The following is a 15,543-nucleotide window of genomic DNA, read 5'->3' as shown; positions in this document are numbered from 1 at the left end:
TGTGAGGGCACAGTGAGCATACAGCTGTCTATAAACCAGGAAGTGAGCCCTCACCAGACACGGAATCTGCCAGTGCCTTGATTGTGAATTTCCCAACCTCGAGATTGTGAGAAATCAATTATGTTGTTTATAAGCCACCCTGTCTATGGTGTTATCATAGCAGCTCGAATGGACTAAGATACCTCCCTTGCTCATCCTCCCCAGCTTCTAAGATGTAATGCAACATAAATTCTTCTGCTTCCTACTCTTTCAACAGTCATAACTTTGTTGGCCTATATATGTATTTATAACAGAGAATTGGCTGGGCATGGTGGCTCATGCCTGTAATCCCAGCACTTTGGGAGGCCACGGTGGGTGGATCACCTGAGGTCAGGAGTTTAAGACCAGCCTGACCAACATGGTGAAACCCCTTCTCTACTAAATACAAAAAATTAGCCAGGCATGGTGGTACATGCCTGTAATCGCAGCTACTTGGGAGGCTGAGGCAGGAGAATCGCTTGAACTCAGGAGGTGGAGGTTGCAGTGAGCTGAGATTGTGTCATTGCACTCCAGCCTGGAAAACAACAGCGAAACTCTGTCTCAAAAATAAATAAATAAATAAATAAATAAATAAATAAATAAAATATAACAGAGAATCTTCATAGACATCATTGCACCTAATAGGCCGGTGGTTCTCCTTTTTGGAGGAACCCAAGCTTCTTTGGGAGTAGAAGAAAATTGTGAACCTCAGACAAGTGTGCAAGTGTACAATTTTCTTAAGCTGCTTGCAGATACTACTGAAGGGCACCGAGGGGCATCCATAGACCTAGGTTCAGAATCCCACCATGATGGTCTACACAGAGACCAGTGTTGTTTCCTCTGCATACACAACCCTGCATTAAGGTGGCAGGAAATGAGTGGGCATCTGTCCTTCGTTGAGCTGAAGATCATTTCTGAGAATCTCATTCTTTTTTCTTCAAAGTATGTACTTGTTGTTCGCAAAGCACATGATTTGTCCTACATTCTATAGTGATAATAAGCAGGTTTCTTCTTGAGATCATTCTGTCTTGAAAATGGGGTGTCCAATGCAAGTACTTAGGATTTCCTGGACGGTGCCCCCATTGGAGGCCCTGGGCTGGTTGGGCAGCCACAGAACACGCGGAGTGCCCGTCTTGTATGCAACCGGCAAGAGGAGCAGGAGGGCTGGGTCCACCCCTCCCTGCCTCCACGAGAGTTCTCTCGGACAGAGTGAGTTTCGTGCTTAGAGTCTGAGGGCCTCATGGCCGAATCCTCCAGCAGAGTCTGCAGCCCGAGGCCCGTGGCGGGGGAGGCAGGCGGGGCTCAGTCCTTCTCAGAGGCAAAAAGCAGTGAGGTTGAACTTTATATTTATTGATCATGGCTTCTCTAGACCTTTACTATCATTTAACTCTCGCTTCTAACCAAATCCCCTTTATCTCTTTTTGCCAACTTCACTGCCCAAGATCGTTTTTTTCTCACACCGTAAACACATTTCCATTTTAGCGAATAGCCAGCCCCGCCACAGGAGCCCTCTCTCGGTTTATTTTTCTCCCTTATCCTACAGCCTCCTCATCATGGAAGAGAATTAAAGGAAGGAGCAGCCCCGAAGGAGTTAAACTAACCCAGTAAATAAAGATTGCAAGATCTCAATGTCTGGAACAACTTTAAGGGGTGAAGCTGTGGTTGATTTAAAGAGAAGGGCTTTTGGTGTTTGAATGAGTTGGGGGCCTTTCCACATGCAAAGAGAAAGGCAATCATGTCTCTGGATTATCCAGCAATTATGAACATTTAAAATAAAATTTAAAATGAACATTTAAAAGAAAATAAATAATAAAGTTGCAACTCAAAGCCTAATCTTCCAGCAGTCCTTCCCTCCCTCTTAGTAAAAGCCACTTCATGCTGGGAGGTGACTCCAGGTAGGAATAACGAAAGGAGCAGCCTAAATGGACATGCCCCTCTCCCTCTAAACTCTCTTGGTGTCTGACTTATCTTCTAATGAAGTTCAAATGTGCTACACCTTGATTAGGATGAATTCAGAAGGCCCTCTTTCCTCTCTCTCCAAACTCAGAGTTAGGCCAGATGAAGAACAGCGGCTTGAGGACCGAAAGCCTTAGCACACGTCTTCAGGAGTTGCTGAGGCTCCCAGGGGCACACAGCTCCAATCCAAATAGAATCCGTCCACTGGCAGCGCTGGACTCGATTGGGCACAAACAGGATGTAAGTGCATTCTTTTGCCATAGCCCCTTCCAGCACATTCCTTCCTGATCACTGGAGGACCTCTTTGGAATATCTCATAGCTTTGGGGGTTACTGTCAGATTTAAAACAGGGGGGGAAAAAAAAAAAAGACCCAAGCCAGTCTTCTAGCAAAAGCCTCCATCCTATCCTATTTGAAACCGCCCCCCCCAGCCTGGGCTGGCTCAAGTTGGAACCTTGAGGAGGGGGAGGACTCGTTGCCCCCTCCCTCAGGTCAGACAGGGTGGGGCCGGGAGAGAAATACAGGCCAGGGCAGGTGTTCCTTGACTTGTAGGATGGTGGTAGGGCACCTGTGCCCTCTGGGCCTGGCAGATTCCACATGCCAAGTCTATCTCTTGCCCTGGGCTTGTGTGGGTTCTCTCACCTGTACCTCCCTTGATGTGAGCAAGGCTGCTGAGGAATATCCACCTTCTCCAGCCTTGAAGAAGAGGGCATGCCCCTGCCTCTGGCCTTGGCATGAGGCCTTCAGAGTTCCTGGCATCCCTCTGGGAGATCCACCCCAGCCAGCAGGACACAGACTCCCTCCCTGCCCCGCCAAACTCCGGGAGAGAAGCCTGTGGGGCCCCCGCCCTCTCTGCCCTGCCTTCTCGGGCAGTCTAGTTCTCCTTTAAACTTTCTCAGGCCTCAGCCAAGCTCTCTTGAGGTTCCCTCATGGTTAGGAGGTGGGAGGCAGCCCCCTCTATCCACAGACAGCTCACTGCAGAGGGAGCCTCCAGGCCTCTTGAGCCTCTCATGTGGTAATTTTATACCCCTGAGGTGGATGAGGAGCCAAGGGTTACAAAACCAGTTTCACAAACTTATTTTTATCTACAAAATATCGGTATGGGCCCTATTTCCAGGTTTGTTGGGAACACACGGGCACAGGCCCGGCCCAGTCCAGCCACACGGAAGGTGGGGAGCCCGGGTGAGGGGTGGGCCCAGCACTGCTCTGGGCTGCGGAGCCTCCTGCTTCCTGGGAGCCTGCTTCCCTGCTCAGCCCAGGCGTGTGAGGATCGAGCTTCTCTGATCCACTCACCCACAAATGTGCTCTGAACACCTACTGTGTGCCAGGCACTGCACAGGGTACTGGGGATAAGAACATCCACAGGGGATGAGACTTGCCCTCTGGTTTTTCTCTCCTAGTTTTTGAGGAAGGAGAAATATGTGGATAAATAACCGCACAGCAGCATGAGAGAGGCGCAGTGACAGCCTGGAGGCGGGGCTGATGGAGGGAGGCACCCCAACTTCCATGTCCCTGGGAAGGGCTGCAGGGCATGGCAGGGGCCCCAGTGGCCAGACACACAGGCATGTGTCCAGCAGGCTGTGGAGATCGACCCCAGGCTTCTCCTCACTGGGAAGGGGGCCCTTGAATGGCTGCTTCTTGGTGGGTACATTTGGCCAAGTGGTATGAACAGCCGGGTAACGGCCAGGATGCGCTTCAGCGAAGTTTATTGAATGCCTTCCATGCAGCCAAGGTGGGCCAGGGCTTTTCTCAACAAACCTGGAAATAGGGTCCCTTATCCCCATTTTGTAGATAAATAAACTGAGATTGAAATACAGTAGTGGGTCTCCGCATACAGGAAGCAAGTATGCTTCTAGCCTGAACAAGACCCCCGCCTTCAGTTCCCAAGCACCAAGAGCTTTTCACCACTCCCAGCTCTGTCCTCGAAATGCCGTAAATGAAAGTTTGTCTAACTCCAGGTTCTTTGTGTTTTGTTTAGAGACGGAGATAAAAATGCGTTCATTATCCCATCTGCGGCGGCTTGAATGAGAGAAAAGTGCTTCTGTATCAGGCAACGCAAGCCACCCAAACCTTTTTACTTCTATTAAAAAACATGAAGGTAATTTGCTGGGATGTGCCTATCACAGTTTGAAAAACAGAAAGGCCCCTTTTATCTTCTGCTTTATTTACAGGTGCAGCCTGGTGACAGAGGCAAGTGTTTTCCAGAGCAGTGACTTGGAGGGGCCACAGGGAGACAAAGCAGCTGCCAGGCACTCCCTTGTTTGCTAAAAAAACGAGCAGCACGGTCACCAGCAGAAGCAGGCGGGAAACTGGCCCTACCCACGGAGGGGGTGGCAGACAGGCTCCCCCACTGCTGAAGGAGCGCTCTAGGCTTCTGTTGGGTCCCCTGACTCCAGGTGGAGAGGAGAGAGCAATTTGGCGACTCCGATGGGCTGAGTAGGGGAGAAGCCATCTCGAACGGCTTTCTGTCTCCAAAAATCTGATAGGTACAAAACAGGGCCTAAGGACAGCGCTGACATCATCTCCTTTTCTGGAAATTTTAGTGAGAGGACATTCATTTCTCTGTGGCTGCCTCCACGTTGTGTCTTCCCCAGAGGTATCTTTGGATGCTTTGATGGAAACTCTCTCTCAAGGAGCCCTCTGGGTACTGTTTCAACCTTTATCCCTGTTCACACTGAGAGGACACAAAGGGGCCAGCGGGGCACTCAATTCAGACAAATGAACACCAGGGCAGGATCGAACTGGGCATGAGAATCGGCCATCAAAGACACTTTCTCCCTGGGTCAGTAACGTTTCTGGGGCCCCCGCCGCAGGAGTCAGGTTTGGCATCGGGCCAGGAGAGCAATTGTAGATGAGAGGTGATCTCACACACAGCCTGGTGGAGACAGGCAAGAAAGGAAATCACCAAAATGTGAAGCCCAACAAAATAAGTAGGAAGTAGAGGTGTCTGCAACACCTGCAATGGGAGCGCAGAGAGGCGATGAATTAATTCCAAACTGGGACTTGGGGAGGGCAGAGATTCCCCATGAAGGGAGCATTTTCCCTTGATCTTGAGGAGTGGAGGCTTTTCAGGAGAAGCTTGGGAGGCGGTGGGGGTGGTGGCAGAGGTGGCAGCCCTCAAGTATAATATTACCTTGGCCCTGTTCTGGGGTTCAGCCGGAACGCAGTCACGCGCCCACCAAGGGCTCCCATTGCCCCCAGAGGCTTCTGTCCGGCTCAGCGTCCATCTGGCCCTCATTACCATGGTGCCAAGGTCTGGACCCAGTGACCTGGCCAGTTGCTGGGAGCATTGCCCAGCAGGAATGCATACTCTCAAGCAGCCAGGACTCAAGGGCGCTCCACCTGCGGGAAGCCACAGCTGGGCTGGAACCTTCAGAGACACAGGCTGACAGTGACACTGAAGGAGGTGGGCTAGGCATAGAGTCCGTGTTCAAACCCATGGGGGCAGGGGCATTAGGATCCATACCTTCTAGTCCCTTCCTCCATTTTAGTTGAGGGCCAATAGCAACTTTGAATTTCTTGATACCAAAAGGACCATGTAGTTCAATTTCCTAGCATGAACTTTACAGCCCCTTCACATCTGGTGCCCATCTGACTGCCCCGACTGCCCCAACTCCCACCCAACTCCTCTCCTCTCCATATACCCCGCTCCAACTTAGCAAATAGCTTATCTCTCCAGACACGTCATCTCCCTTCACCGCTGCCTGTGTACCCCCTGAGGACCTCCCAGGCTAGGCGTAAACCTGTCCCTCGCTTGGTGCTACACCATTTTGGAGATGTTTTGACCTAATTTGATCCTCGAGGTAGATGTGATTATTCCCACTTTCCTGAGAAGCTGGCTGGCTCGCTCAACTGATGCCATGCCTGGCTCTCATGTCTTCTACTTCTGAGCCCAGAGCTCCATCCCCCATCATCATGGCTCTAACCTTTTAACTTCCCAGGACCCCATTTATTGTTTTTTCTTCCAACGGCCCCAGGGACTCCTATGATGTCATTCCCAGCCAATCTGCACTCCCGCATCGCGCAAGACAACCATTGTTAGCATGCCACCGAGTCGACACAATCCCAGCTAAAAGCAGAGAAACCTGATGTTTTAGTTAGGCTGTGCAGCCTGAGTGCAGATAACAGTATGATTTCTGTGAGCTATTTCAGACATCGACAGAAGCTCTCTGAGACTTATTACTGCTTTCCCTGGGGGTCCAAGGACTTTAGGTTGGGAACTAGTACACTATTCTGCAGTGACCACAATTTTCAGGAGAAAAACTAGGACTCATGGTGTGACAACTATGAATAGATGTAGGGGGTGATGGGACAGGCCAGATGACATCTATACTGTTTCAGGAAATCTGGGGTAGATGGCTATTCATTCATCACTCATTTGCTCATTTGTTAAGCGCTTACTCTGTATTGGGCACTATGCTGGGTGCTGGGGGTGTAGTGATGACTGGAATACAGCCCCTGCCTTTGGAGAGCAGCCTGTTACTTTACATATAATGACCCTGTCATGTGTAGAGCAGAAGAAAGAGGGAAAGTCTGGGGGGATTAAGAAAGGCCACCTGGAGGAGCTGACATCTGAGTGTAGTTTTGAAAGATAAGCAATAATTCACTGTGGATGAGAACAGAAGGCTGAGAGGGAAGAGTGTGAGTAATGGCTGGGGGTGTGAAATAGCAAATATATGTGAGCTACAAGCAGTCCATTGGGGGTTATAAAGATGAATGCAGAGATGGAGAAAAAGAAGGGGTGAGATGAAGCTGGCAGGCAGGAAGGAGCCAGGCCGTGGAGGGTCGTGAGTGCCAAGCCTGGGGCCTTCTGTCCACTCACCCCATCCCCACCCATGCCCTCCGCCTTGGCTGACCCATAAAAACCAGTCTTGCACTGCGACATGAATTCCAGACAATTGCCTCTGACCTCAACCACTCTGATTTTCTCCCTCTGCCTCTGGGATTCCAGGCTCTGGGCACTCAAGAATCCATTCATTCTCTCATCACAGCAAAAAACAAGACAGAAATAGTCCCTGCCCTTATGTAGCTTTAGTCTAATAGAGGAGCCAAACATGAATCCAATAATTAAATATGCAATGGTAACTTACAAATATCAAACATAATATCAATGTAATTTTTAAAAAATTATAAACATCTAGTGTAAATTATGGCAAGTGCTACCTACCTGGTGCTATAAAAGCTTGTAACAGAGAGACTTAACCTACGTAGGGAGGTGGGAAAAGCTTTCCAGAAGTCACAAAAACCGAGCTGAGACTGTTAGACAAATAGAAATTAATATTATGCTTGCATTTGCCCCCTGTGGTGTTGATAACCTATGGCAACTCCCTTCGTTGGTGCTGGATTTTGCTTCCTAGTGGCTTTACTTGATCCTCTGACTTTTCCAACTCCCTCCCTCTCTCTTGCTGGGATAGCCCTTTCTTCTACCCCACTCTCTCAGGGTAAATGCTGACCTTAGGGTAAAGGGGGGCCATTCAGGGACTTTCAGCAGCCGGGTGCATCTCTAGCCTCGATTCCTCCCCTGAGTATCCAAGTTCATCCCCATTTGAGTTTAAGGTCTCCAAAGCCTAACCTGTCCAAACCATACTCTCCCTGCCCACTGGCCAAACCTTCCTCTGTCTTCTTCATATAAGAGAGTGGCAACTCCACAGTTCCAGCTGTCCAGCCACAAGTCCTTGGAATCAGTCTTGACTCCTCTCTCTTTGTACTCCATATCCAATCTGTCACAAATTCCTCATCAACTCTCCTTCAAAACACATCCCTCAAATCTGACCCTTCTCACCACTCCACTGCTGTGGCCCAGGTCCAGCTGCCATCCCGTGTGACCTGAATTCTTGCACCTGCCTTCTAACTGATCTTCCTGCAGACTATTCTGCAGCAGCAGCCTGAGTGACCTATCTAAGGTGAAGGTTGGATCCTGCCAGCCTCTGTTCCCCCTTCAGATGGCTTCCACCTCACTCACTGTCGAAGCCAAAGTCCTCAAAATGGTCTACAAGATCCTTTGTCCTCCGCCCTCCCCACCACTTCTCTACCCTCATTCTGTCCATCCTCCTCTCCAGCTATGTTGGCCTCTTTGCTCCTCAAACACAGAAAGCACACGGTTCCCTCCATCTGGAATGCTCTTCCCCCAGCCCCGGGATACCCACAAGGCTCACCCTCTCACTTCCTTTATCTTTGCTCAAATGTCACCTTTGGAAAGACATCTTTTCCAAGCCCTCCACAACAGCACTGCTTCATGGTCACTTCTTATCCTCTTATCCTTCTTTATTCTCCTTCTTAGAACTTACCATCACCTGACATAGAATTACTTGTTCACTTGCTTGCTGTCTGTTCTCCCCCACCCCTACCTCCCCAGCTAGAAGATAAATTCCATCAGGAAGAAAGAGTCTATTTGTATCATTCATTTCTATATTGCTAACACTTAGGACATAAGTGTCATGCTTAGAGCCTAAGAGACACCCAAGAAACATTCACTGAATGTGTGAAGGTTTGAATTTGAATTTGTAAAGGGGTCACTTTGGGTGGAAAAAGAAATGGAGAGGGACAACCACGGGGACAGTGGGTGACCTGGGAACTTCATGTCGTCACTCGGGAAGTAGGGGGTGATGGAGAAAAAATTCAGATGCAGATGCAGAGTTGGTAGGACTTGGAGGCTGACTGAGTAGGGGGAAGGGGAACAGGAGGGAACCAGATGGCTCCTGACTCAATGGCCAAGTGGTTGTTAGTGCCTCTGACTGAGAAGGAAATGCAGCAGGCCGAGCAGGTTTGGGTGAAGGTGAGGAGCTGGTTTTAGAAATGCCAAGGTTGAGATGACATGCACATCCAGGAGGAAGTGGCCGACAGGCAGCTGGATACACAGGTGTGGGTCTCAGCAGCACACCAGAAATGGAGATCTGCTGCACGATGGTGTCATTTAAAGTAATAGGTGTATAGTAAATCACCTAGAAAGATGGTGTAGCATGAGAACAGAAGAGGAAAAATGGTCAGAGCCCTGGGGAGTGTGGACATGTAAGAAAAGAGAATAAGAAATAATGACTAAGAAAAACTGGTGAGGGATGTTTAAAGAAAACCGAGAGATAAGGTGTCATGGTAATAAAGGCAGGATCAAGTTGTTCAGAAGAAGGGACCAGTTAACAGTGTCAAATGCCAGGGGCAGTAACAGAAAGACAAGGGCTGAGGAGGGCCCATTTGGTGTGTCATATGGCGACCACCCATGGCCTCCTTGGCTGGATGCGAGGCTGTCATGCAAGAGCAGAAGCCAGGCTACGTTGGTTGAGGAGATATGGGAAACAGCAGAAAAGCAACAGCCAAGTATGGACCACTCGTTCACTTGACTGAGCAAGGGGAGGAAAAGGAGAGGGTATTAACCAGAAAGGAATCCTGGTGGTCAAGAGCTTTGTTTCACCACATGGGATGACCTGAGCATCTTTAAGGGCTCAGGGAAAGGGTCAGGGAGAGGCCAGAGTGGGCTCTAGGTCTAGGCAGAGAGAGGATGGTTAGAGGAGTGTGGTCCTTGGGGTGGAGCAGGAGGCAGATGCACACAGAGGAGCAGGGATGTGTGTGGGGCAGAGAGAGGAGAGACCAGAGCTCACACCGTAATTGCAGCCCAGTGACACCCACCAGGGTGGGAAGACAGGAGAGGGACACATGAAGATACATAGGACACCTACAACTGAAGCATGTGAACTAGGGTCCAACAGCTGCTGCTGGGCAGAGTGATAGACACAGTGTGGAAGGAGACAACAGAGGGGTTCACACTGGCCAGACCAAGTGGGTTAGTAAAGGGAGGCTTTGTGGGGGAAGCAAATTGTAACAAGAATGTGGAAAAATACAGGACTTGGGAAAGGACTTTCTGGTCTAGAAAAAGGGCTGGTTTGGAGCCGTCGAGGCAGGCAGAGGGGGAGGTACAAAGAGCTACATGTGATAAGTAAGACACACAGGCAGGTGCACACAGGGAGTCCAGGGTGCTGGTCAGAATGGGAACTATGAAGGCAAGACACTAAGTTCACACCTGGCTCAGTTGCAGCTTGGCTGTGTGACTTTGGACAAGGTGTTTAATTTTTCAGTGCTTCAGTGTCCTCATCTGTAAAATGGGGATAACATGTAAAGTACTTGGTGCTATGATTTTTCAGGCATCTTTTCCATAACTCATTGGGGCTCAGGTAGCCTTATGAGTTCACAGTCTATCCATCATAAAAGGCAGAGAGACAGACAGACAGCTAGAGATAGGTGTCCAAACAATGCTTATTACCTTTACTTATTTCCTACTTTATCAAGAAACATAATTTGGCCACTTTTTCCTTGGAGGCAGGAAAACAGTGAAATTGCTCATTTCTAAACTCTCAGTCCTGAAATTGGGGCATCCAGGTGGCTGCTTGGCCTGTGGGCAGGGAGAGAATGGCAGGAAGTTGTTGACACCAAGTGTCTAAACTGTCACCTTCTGGTCAGGTCTTTGGCTCAAAGAAACACAGTCACGAAGGGCTTTAGGATCCAATCGAAACACAGGGGAACTTTGCCCAGCTTCTCCCCCCCTCCCAACTGCCCTACATCCCACAGCAGACATGCTAGTTTCTTTTCAATATTCATTTGTCTCTTCTTCTAAAGCAGTAGAACTTCCCTGGGCACGTGGCCACCAGAGGAAGGCTGCACAGCCTCCTTTGCAGCTAAGCACGGCTATGTGACCAAGTGCCAATGGTGTGCAAGCATAAGTATTGCATCAGAACTTCCAAGAGGCTTCCTTAAAACACAGCTGGTGCATGTGCCCTTTGCCCTTTCTTACTTGTCTCTTCCCCATGAAGCCACCCAGGACATGGATATGATGGCAGCTGTCTTGAACCGTGAAGACAGAGCTACACCATAGAGATGCGGAACAGCCAGTGGGCAGGATCATGGAGTCCTGACATTCCCTGCTGCCTCCAGGTGTTCACTTGAGAGAAATCTCGACTCTCATCTATAGAAGCCCCCGTTGTGTTGGTCACTGGTAGCTGAAGCCAATCCTAACGGAAGCACAACACCCCAGGTGGCTCAAGTTCCAGGACCACTTTCTATAGCAACCTTAATGGTTCCTCATTCAAATGAGTAAACAGAAAGAGCTACTACAGCTTCTGACCCCCCAGCCTCCATCTGGCCAGAAACTTTGCTGGAATAATAATAGCAATCTGCATCGTGTTTTATTATTCACAATGCGTTTCCTCAAACATGAGCTCATTAGATTTTCCCAGAAACTCTGCGAGGTAGCCAGGACTGGTATTTCTATGTGTTCCATTTTCAAAGATAAGGAAACGTGGGGAAAGGAATTTAAGTATTTTGCACGCATCACACAGTCAATAAGGAGTACAGTCAAGAAATCTGGATCTCCCTCCCCCAAGCTTAGAGCTTTTTTCAGAACACTCAGCTGCCAGTCTTCAGGTGGTTCTGGGCAGAAAGAACTAGGGGAAGAAGAATCCTGGGGCCAGAGGGGTACAGTGTGGGAGAGTTTTAATGTATATAGTTTTAATTCCTTTAGAAACTATTTTATTATGAAAAACACACATAACGTGAGATCTGCCCTCTTCACCAAAATTTTATGTGTACAATACGTTATCATTAACAATAAGCACAATTATCTATATCTCTAGAACTCTCTCATCTTACATGACTGACTCTATGAACATCAGTTCTCCTTGAACAGTAACTCCATTTCCCCCTCCTCCCAGGTCCTGGTAACCACCACTCCACATTCTGCTCCTGTGGGTTTAACTACTTTAGATGCCTCATATAGGTGAGATCATACAGTATTTGTCTTTCTGTTACTGGTTTGTTTCACTCAGCATGATGACCTCAAGGTTCATTCATTTTGTTGAATGTGAAAAGATTGCCTTCCTTTTTTGAGGCTGAGTAATATTCTACTGCAATGTTACTCACAATAGCCAAGATGAGGAAGCAGTCTAAATGTCCACCTGCATGTGTGGATAAAGAAAATGAGGTATATACACACTCGGAGGGGCTGTTTACCAAGCCCAGGTAGCACAACATACCTCAAGTTCCACCTGTAGGTTACCATAGGCCAGAGAGCACTTCCCAGGGTGGCCGGAGAAGACTTCATCCAGGCTTTCATCCAAGTGTTTGGCATTTGCAGCAAGGTACCTTCCTAGATGTTGCTGGGGAAACAAGATGTTGAGTAGGTTATAGGATGAGAGTGAGAATATGATTTATAACATAAGGCAGAAAGCAACACATGCCGTTGAACAGGTGAAGATGAAGTCCAAAGCAATCCAATCCAGCCAGTAACTTTCATCTGTTCTCTGAACAAAAGGCTGGGTGTGAGGCACTGAGAACACAGGAGTGAAGAGGACAGCATGGTTCCTGCCTCTTGAGCTGTTCATCTCATTCCATCACCCTCCCAAGAGCATGGATTCCAAAGGAGGCAGCTTTGAAGCCTGGGAAATACCTGGACATGCGAAGATAGGTCTGGGGTGGGAGATACAAAGAAAAGGACAACTTTGCAGGATTCAAAGACATGTAAGTCAGGGCTTCTAAGTCAAGCATGAACCTAGCAATACAAAGTTGCCAATGCCCAGTGCCTAGGGCTATATTAGTGACAGTGCATGCCATTAGTTCCAGAAGTAGGGACTGGAGTGGTCAAGGAGGACTTCATGGAGGAGGTGAGACTTCAACTGGGACTTACAGAATGGGTAGGATTTTAGGCTGGGCTCAGGGCTCATGCCTGCAGTCCCAGCACTTTGGGAGGCTGAGGCAGGTGGATCATGAGGTCAAGAGATCGAGACCATCCTGGCCCACATGGTGAAACTCCATCTCTACTAAAAATACAAAAAATTAGCTGGGCGTGGTGGCGCACACCTGTAGTCCCAGCTACTCAGCAGGCTGAGGCAGGAGAATCGCTTAAACCCGGGAGGCGGAGGTTGCAGTGAGCCAAGATTGCGCCACTGCACTCCAGCCTAGTGACAGAGAGAGACTCTGTCTTGAAAAAAAATAAAAAATAAAAAATAAAAAAAAACAGAATGGGTAGGATTTATAATAGGTGGAGAGGACAGAGAGGAGGTTTCATGCATGTAATGAGTAAAGGCTGAAATGCAGAAGGTGGGGTGGGTGAAGGAGGAATGATTCATTGGGCCTGAGCCAAGAGTTTGGGCTGAAGAGTAAATAACAGGGACAGTGTCCCTGGCAGGGTTGGTTTGGAATTGAACCCCAGGCTGGGAAGCTTGGATCTAGGTACAGGAGTGATGTGATCAGGCTTCAGGGAGGCCTCTGGCAGGGTGTGCAGGGAGGACTGAAGGGAGAAGCAGGAGGTGACAGACTAGGAGGCTGGGTGTGTGGGCCGGGTACTTAAGTGGCAGGCAGCAGGGCTGGGTATGACAGCCAGCAGAAGGAGGAACTCATAGGCCTCAGGGTGTCGCCCTCAGGCAGGATGTAGTTCCTGGTCAGCCAGCTTCCAGCGGAGGGCCCAGCCTCTGTGGAACAAAGTTGTCCAAGGCGTGGCTGTCGGCCTGTGGCAGCTCCCACCCAACGGGAAGCAGGTATTGCTCAAGCACGCTGTGTTCTCCATATGACTCCTGTGACGGCTCCCCAGGGAGCAGACTCTTAGAGGGGCTCCCGCAGGAGGAGCTGAGGCCATCTGGGGTTGTGGCCAGCCCACCTGAGGCCACGGAGGCCACCAGGCCACGAGAGATCAGGAAGAAGGGGAGGGGTTCCCTTGAGCAGGGCAGGCAGAGACAGCCTCCTGTCTCCAAGTGACAGCCACTCAGTTGCTCCTGCCCAGCGGCCTGACTCCTATCTCCACTCTGGGGTCAGCTCCAAAAAGTCCAAGTTCTAGTGCAAGAAGGCGAGATGCAAGCAGCCCGAGAGGCAGAGCCACTGCCAAGCACAGTGGTCCATTCATTCATCTCTGCCAGGAGTTGGTATGGAGAGCCCTAAGGAGAGGCTCTCCCAGTGATTGATGGTGTTTCCAGAGGTTATTAACTGAGCTGGACTTGGTCTCTTTGGGCTGATCTATGATCCAGGGACAGTTTTAAAGTATGTGGCTTTTGGGTGCTGGATTATCGAAAATAGTTAAAATTGAAGTCGTCGTTCAAAGCACTGCCATCTGTCACAAGCTGCCGACTGGGGCTCCTTCGGGCAGGACGGGAAGGTGGGCGCTGTGCCCTCGTCCCGTTTCCAACACGTCCTCCCTGGTGTCCCTGGGCCATGTACAGTTGATGGTCCGCCCAAAGCAGAAAGGGGCCGTGAGAACCAGGCAAGGGGAGAAGGAGCAGGTGTCTCCAGCCCCGTTTTTCAGGGGGCAGGTCCTCTTCTTAGGCTCACATTTTCCTCCTGGCAGGTAAAATAATATCAATAACTGTGCTACTGTTTAACCTTTACTGAGAACCTATTGTGTGTTGAGTACCAGTCCAGGAGCTTTACCTGCATGAGCTCAATTACTCCTAACTGGTAACCCAGTGAAGTAGACACGATTATGATCACTTGAGAGAAGGGGAAGCTGAGGCATGAAGGTATGGAAAAGGAACTTGGCCAAGGTCATGGGGGATGATGCAGCCAGGACTTGAAGACAGAAGTCTGGTTCCAGAGCCTGGACCCTAAGCTACGTGCCTCATCTCAGGCCTGTGCTCAGGCTTGCCCCTCCCCGGGGAGCTCAAACCCTCCCTTTCTCACCTGGCTCCTCTGTGACATGCTCTACTTCCTCAGAGCAAGGTCCCTGCCAGGTTTGTATTTATTGCTCTGTGCATTTGTTTAACACCTGCCTTTCCGTCTGGACTGTAAACTCTGAAGGTCAGTAAGAGCTGGTGCGTGGGGGTCCTGGGGGAGGTGGTGGTGTTAGGCGCTGGGCAGGGCTGAAAGCGGCTCCCTCGCTTATCCTGCTCCCTTCTGCCCACAGGTGCTGAGCAGGAGAAGCTGCTGCCTTATGGCCTCTGAAGATTCCCTGGGCCTGGGGTGGTCTCTGGGAGAGGCTGCAGTTCCCCATTCTCATCAACACCCCTCCTTCATCCTCAGGCATGAAGCGACTCCGGGACCTCTCCAGCTCTCCCTCCACACTCAGCCCTCAGTGAGCCTCCCTTCCCAGGCCCTCCATCAGAAGCATGAAATATTAATCGGGGATTAGCCGCAGGCTGCTCATCCTCCCACCAGGAGTGCGGCCCAGAAACTGTGATGAGGGCAGGAGGAAGACAGGGGGCCTGGCGGGGGTGTAGCCCAGGCTGGGCACTGGCCACCGTCAAATCGTGCAGATTAAAGGATGTGCAGGCTGGAAAGGGGCCTCCAGAGGCCGTTTTCATCCCTGCTGCTGGCTTGCAGCAGGAAACGAATGCACAGATTCCTGACCCAGGCTGCGTCCAGGCGTAGGGACGGGGGCTGCTTTCGCCCCTGCGTAATCTCCACTAGTTGCTACGTTGAAGTAATAATACATATTTTCTGGTGTAGGCAATTGACATTTTTCAGTCTTATGAAAAGCATGCTCTATAAGAGCATTTCTTTAAAAAAAAAATCTATTTTTGTCAGTTTATAACAAACAGTCTCTGCAAAAAGTGTCCGTTGCCTGCGCACGACACATATGACACATATGCATCTTCCAGACAGA

At 49.8% G+C, this 15,543-nt stretch overlaps 1 long non-coding RNA gene across 4 annotated transcripts in view; it reads right to left on the bottom strand.

Annotated features, from left to right (window-relative positions):
* The window catches only part of LOC105476358 (uncharacterized), a 43,643-nt gene that overhangs the window by 4,079 nt on the left and 24,021 nt on the right, over positions 1-15,543 (bottom strand). For 3 of the 4 annotated variants that reach the window (XR_003016792.2, XR_984048.3, XR_011611119.1), the window contains one exon: positions 10,939-12,112. This is a non-coding gene — a long non-coding RNA (uncharacterized lncRNA). Of the gene's footprint in view, positions 1-10,938; positions 12,113-15,543 lie in introns of those variants that run through there. The other variant, XR_984049.3, reaches the window with a different exon arrangement.

The sequence above is a fragment of the Macaca nemestrina genome, chromosome 12 (genome assembly GCF_043159975.1).
Source record: "Macaca nemestrina isolate mMacNem1 chromosome 12, mMacNem.hap1, whole genome shotgun sequence".
Lineage (NCBI taxonomy): Eukaryota > Metazoa > Chordata > Mammalia > Primates > Cercopithecidae > Macaca > Macaca nemestrina.
The sequence above is the reverse complement of the archived record's forward strand: the minus strand, read 5'-3'. Positions and strand labels throughout refer to the sequence as shown.